This window comes from Lampris incognitus, chromosome 12, assembly GCF_029633865.1.
Source record: "Lampris incognitus isolate fLamInc1 chromosome 12, fLamInc1.hap2, whole genome shotgun sequence".
Classification (NCBI taxonomy): Eukaryota; Metazoa; Chordata; class Actinopteri; order Lampriformes; family Lampridae; genus Lampris; species Lampris incognitus.
The window spans coordinates 52,441,349-52,447,714 of NC_079222.1; positions in this window are offsets into that span (position 1 = coordinate 52,441,349).

The following is a 6,366-nucleotide window of genomic DNA, read 5'->3' on the forward strand; positions in this document are numbered from 1 at the left end:
TCTTCTTTCAACTGTGGACTCTGGGAACTCTGCTGTTCTGGTGCCTTTGGACCTGACTGCTGTCTTCGACACGGTTGACCATAATATTCTTCTATCACGTCTTGAGCTGTGTGTAGGCATTAAAGGTACTGCCCTAGAATGGTTCAAGTCTTACCTGTCAAATAGAAGCTTTTCTGTCCATATAGTCCAATTCTCTTCAGCTGCGGCCCCACTTAACTGTGGGGTCCCCCAAGGCTCCATTTTGGGCCCCATTCTATTCTCATTGTATATGCTGCCTTTGGGGTCCATTTTTAAAAAACATAATATGCCTTTTCATTGTTTTGCTGATAATTTGCAAATCTATCTGCCTATAAAAAAACAGCAGATATTCTATACAGGCTTTGCTGAGTTGTTTAAAGGATGTCAAAACATGGATAGAGTTAAATTTCATGAAACTAAGTCAAAATAAGACTGAAATCATTGTATATGGACAACCTGATCTTCTGGATGGTTATGATAGCGCTCTTGGCCCTTTAGCTTCCTACAGTCACTCTTCTGTTAGGAATCTGTGTGTGATTTTTGACAGCTCTTTTAACTTTGATAAACAAATAAGCTCAGTAGTCAAAACAAGTTTTTTTTCAGTTAAGACTTCTGGGAAAAGTAAAGGCATATCTCCCTCCAAATGATCTTGAAAGGTTAATTCATGCAATTATTACCTCTCGTTTGGATTATTGTAACTTATTGTATGTTGGCGTAGCTCAGTCGTTGCTTCGTCACCTGCATCTTGTACAAAATGCAGCTGCTCGCCTTCTGACAGGAAAGAAACGATGTGATCATATATGCCTGTACTGGCCTCCCTTCATTGGCTTCCTGTCTGTTTTAGGATCCAGTTTAAGATGTTATTACTTGTTTTTAAGTCTTTAAATGGGCTGGCACCATCTTATTTATCTGAGCTAATACAACATCATACACCAGTCAGAGCACTCAGGTCAACAACCCAGATGCTCTTACATGTTCTGAGATCCAGGCTTAAGAATAGGGGCGACAGAGCCTTTGCAGTAGCTGCCCCTGATCTCTGGAACAACTTACCAGTACACATAAGATCTGCTCAGTCCCTAGAGACTTTTAAATATTGGTTAAAGACCTACCTCTTACATTACATTACATTACAGTCATTTAGCCGACGCTTTTATCCAAAGCGACTAACAATAAGTGCATTTAACAAAGGAAATCAGGAGAACTACTAGTCATCAGAGGTCATAAGTGCATCTAAACAAGCATCTAAGAGCAAAACCAGTGCTAAAGTAAAAGTGCAAGAATGAGATTTTTTTTAAAAAGAGTGAATACAATAAGTGCTAAGAACAAGTAACAGGGTAGTAGTTATTGAAGAGGTGAGTTTTCAACATGCGCCGAAAGATGGGCAGCGACTCCGCTGTCCTGACATCAGTGGGGAGTTCATTCCACCACTGTGGGGCCAGGACAGACAAGAGCCGTGACCGGGGTTGATCGGCAGCAAGGGCCTCTGAGCGATGGCTCAACCAGGCGTCCTGAGACAGCAGAGCAAAGTGGTCGGGTGGGGGTGTAGGGCTTGACCATGACCTGGAGATAGGAAAGAGCTGTTCCTTTAACTGCCCTGTAGGCTAGCACCAGAGTCTTAAACTGGATGCGAGCAGATACTGGGAGCCAGTGTAGAGACATGAGAAGGGGAGTTGAGCCGGAGAACTTAGGGCGATTGAACACCAGATGAGCTGCAGCTTTCTGAATAAGCTCCAGAGGTCTGATGGCCAACGCCGGGGTGCCAGCAAGGAGGGAGTTGCCGTAGTCCAGCCGGGAGATGACCAGAGCCTGGATGAGCACCTGTGCCATCTTGTCGGCGAGGAATGGGCGAATCCTCCTGATGTTATAGAGGAGAAATCTGCAGGAGTGAGCAATCGATGCAACGTTTTCAGCAAACGACAGTTGGTCATCCAGGATCACACCCAGATTCCTCACTGTCCGATTTGGCGTCACCACGGTGTTGTCAATGGTGATGGCCAGGTCTCGGTGAGGGCAACCTTTCCCCAGGAGGAACATCAGCTCTGTCTTGTCCAGATTGAGCTTCAGGTGGTGTGTCGCCATCCACTCCAAGATTTCAGTCAAGCACGCAGCAATGCATGTCTCTACTTGTGTGTCAGAGGGAGGAAAGGACAAGATCAGCTGGGTGTCATCGGCATAACAATGGTAAGAGAAGTCATGCGAGCAAATAACAGAACCCAGGGATGTCGTGTACATGAAGGAAAGGAGAGGACCCAGAACCGAACCTTGTGGAACGCCTGTAGTCAGTCTGTGAGGCTCTGACACAGATCCCCTCCATGTCACCTGGTAGGAGCAACCCGTCAGGTAGGTTGCAAACATTGAGAGTGCAGAGCCTGTGACACCCAGCCCCTCGAGGGTAGAGAGGAGAATCTGGTGGTTCACTGTGTGGAACGCAGCTGACAGGTCCAGGAGTATAAGAACAGAGGAGAGAGAGTTTGCTCTCGCAGAGTGCAGCGATTCTGTCACTGCAAGGAGGGCCGTCTCTGTCGAGTGACCGACGCTGAACCCAGACTGGTTGGGGTCCAGGTGATGGTTTCTTGAGAAGGGGGTGACTCTAGCGGTCTTGAAGGCAGATGGAAAGCATCCTGCCTGAAGGGAGGTGTTGATGAGGTGGGCTAGATAGGGAAGGAGTTCAGGTGCTATAGATTGAAGAAGAGGGGAGGGGACCGGGTGAAGGGACCATGTGGTGGGGCGACTGGATGTGATGAGGTTTAGAACCTCATCGGGGGAGAGGGGAGTGAGATGGGATAGGGTGGGACGTGGAGAGGTGAGGGAGGGGACAGAGGGTGGGATAGTGCAAGCAGCACTTACCAGGTGGTGAGAAAAGGAAGATCTGATGTCATTTACCTTCTTGTCAAAGAAGTTAGCGAAGTCATCAGGGAGAAGGGAGGAAGTAGGAGAAGGAGGTGGGGGTTGAAGAAGTGTACAGAAGGTTTCAAAGAGTTTCTTAGGATTAGAGGCAGAGGATAGGATTTTAGAGTGATAGAAGGCAGCCTTAGCAGCAGAAAGGGAGGAGGAGAAAGTTGAAAGAAGAGATTGGAAGTTGAGATGGTCATCTGGGAGTTTGCCTTTTCTCCATTTGCGCTCTGCCACTCTCAGGCTCCGTCTGTCAGTACGTACTGAGTCGGTCAGCCAAGGGGCAGGTGGAGTTGGACGTGCAGGCCTGGAGGTGAGGGGACAGAGACTGTCCAGAGAAGAGGAGAGGGTAGAGAGAAGAAGATCAGTAGCAGTGTCAGGGGGTAGGAGAGAGAAAGATTCAGGTGTAGGGAGGATAGAGGTAACAGAGGAAGAAAGATCAGTGGGGGAGAGAGAGCGGGGGTGTCTATAGGTGGAAACCATGTGGGTAGGGGAAGGGGCTGAGGGGGGTGAAGAGAGGGAGAGAGAGCAGGACATGAAATAGTGGTCAGAGAGCTGGAGGGGAGTAACAGAGAGATTGGAAATAGGACAGTGTCTAGTAAAGATAAGGTCCAGCTGGTTGCCGGCCTTGTGGGTAGGAGGAGAGGGTGAGAGGTGAAGGTCAAAGGAGAGGAGGAAAGAGAGAAGAGGATCTAGCTTGTTAGTGTGAATGTTGAAGTCACCGAGAAGGATAAGTGCAGAGTCATCAACAGGGAAGTGCGAGACAAGTGTGTCAAGCTCCTCCAGAAACTCACCAAGGGGGCCTGGTCGGTGGTACACAACCACGATGGTGAGTTTGACTGGATAAGAGACAGTAACAGCATGAAATTCAAAAGCGGGTGGAGAAAATTGTGGATGGAAACAAGAGAGTAAGGGAGTCCGCGGTGGTGTAGCGGTCTAAGCATCGGCTTTGTGTCGATGCAGTTGCCCACTGGGGACTGGGGTTCACGCCTCGGTCTCGTCAGATCCGACTATGGCCGGACTCGATGAAGCAGCAATCATTGGCAACGCTGTCTTCGGGAGGGGGGCGGAGTCGGCTTGTGTTCGTCACGTGAATGCGTCTCTGTGTGTGTCAGAAAAAACAGTGGTTCGGCCTGGAGTCGCCTTGTCACGAAAGTGGGGAGGCGTCTCCTTCGAGACTGCTGGCCGGAGAGATGCAGTTGGCGAATGCATGCAGTACGAGGGTGGGTGTTTGAATTAAAATAGAGATCGATTGGCTACTAAATTGGAAGCAAAAAAGGAAAAATCAGAAATAAATTAAAAAAAAGAAGAAAAAAAAGACAGTATTTCCATTTCAGGGAGATTAGCAGGCCAGTACCACCACCCCGCCTCCCAGCTCTGGGAGTGTGAGAAAAGAGTACACATCAGACAGAGCTGCGGGTGTGGTTGTGTTTTCTGGCATGATCCAGGTCTCAGTTAGAACAAGAAAGTTGAGGGAGAGCAAGGATGAGTAGCCTGAGATAAATTCAGCTTTCGGCACTGCAGACTGGCAATTCCAGAGCCCTCCCATCACCACTTGCCTAACGTGAGTGGAGAGAGTGGGATAGATGAGATTGGCAGGGTCACAGCGCCTGGGAGTGACCCAACGTCTATGCCAGCCCCGGGAAGAGGAAAGGACAGGAATGCGAAGGAAGCACACAGTCTATACTAGGTACAAAAAATACAGATGACTGACTGGATCTAAAAAGAGCAGTCCATGCTTGACGAAGTCTTGGCTTGAAAAAGTTGCACTTGCTTTTGTTCACTCTAGCCTTCGTTCAACCTAGGCTTGTTTGCCGGACGCTTGGAAGCTGATGTTTCCAAGTAGCAGCAGTGATTTAAAGAACACTGATTGCTAATTGTCTGCCATGAGTGCAGGCCACACCCTGGCCACTTAACACCCAATTGGCCAAAGAGGTACACTGAAAATAGGCCTATTGCCCAGAAACTGGACACTTATGTAAAACTCTATCAAACCTCACACAATACTATTAAAACTGCAAACAGCAAGTTACCAAGGAATATATTTATAAGCTAAAAGGATAACTAAGTCAAAACAGCTAGGCAACAAGAAATGTTTAAGGGTACACTAGGTGAAAAAACAGCTACATCTACATTAAGCAAATAAGACAAATAAGTAAATAGAATAAGACAGCTACAGCTAGAATAAGATCCCACTAGGAACCAGCAGCAGATGTATAGAGAAAAGGACTAATACTCAAGCAGCTGGAATAAGACTAATAGCAACTTGTTAAGCAAGAAAGATGGTACTTACTCTATACTAGAAGAACCAGCAATTCAGAATCACTCCAGAAGTTAATATGCACATTGGATTGAAACTGAATGAGGCCAGACTTATAAATCCCTGTGATGTTATGGCAACACCTTGGCCACTTAACACCCTATTGGCCCGGAGAGGTACACTGAAAATTGGCCTATTGCCCAGAAACTGGTCACTTATGTAAAACTTTATCAAACCTCACACAATACTATTAAAACTGCAAACAGCAAGTTACCAAGGAATATATTTATAAGCTAAAAGGATAACTAAGTCAAAACAGCTAGGCAACAAGAAATGTTTAAGGGCACACTAGGTGAAAAAACAGCTACATCTACATTAAGCAAATAAGACAAATAAGTAAATAGAATAAGACAGCTACAGCTAGAATAAGATCCCACTAGGAACCAGCAGCAGATGTATAGAGAAAAGGACTAATACTCAAGCAGCTGGAATAAGACTAATAGCAACTTGTTAAGCAAGAAAGATGGTACTTACTCTATACTAGAAGAACCAGCAATTCAGAATCACTCCAGAAGTTAATATGCACATTGGATTGAAACTGAATGAGGCCAGACTTATAAATCCCTGTGATGTTATGGCAACACCTTGGCCACTTAACACCCTATTGGCCCGGAGAGGTACACTGAAAATTGGCCTATTGCCCAGAAACTGGTCACTTATGTAAAACTTTATCAAACCTCACACAATACTATTAAAACTGCAAACAGCAAGTTACCAAGCAATATATTTATAAGTTAAAGGATAACTAAGTAAAAACAGCTAGGCAACAAGAAATGTTTAAGGACACACTAGGTGAAAAAACAGCTACATCTACATTAAGCAAATAAGACAAATAAGTAAATAGAATAAGACAGCTACAGCTAGAATAAGATCCCACTAGGAACCAGCAGCAGATGTATAGAGAAAATGAGTAAAACTCAAGCAGTTGGAATAGGACTAATAGCAACTTGTTAAGCAAGAAAGATGATACTTACTCTATTCTAGACGAACAAGCAATTCAGAATCACTCCAGAAGTTAATATGCACACTGGATTGAAACTGAATGAGGCCAGACTTATAAATCCCTGTGATGTTATGGCAACACCTTGGCCACTTAACACCCTATTGGCCCGAAGAGGTACACTGAAAATTGGCCT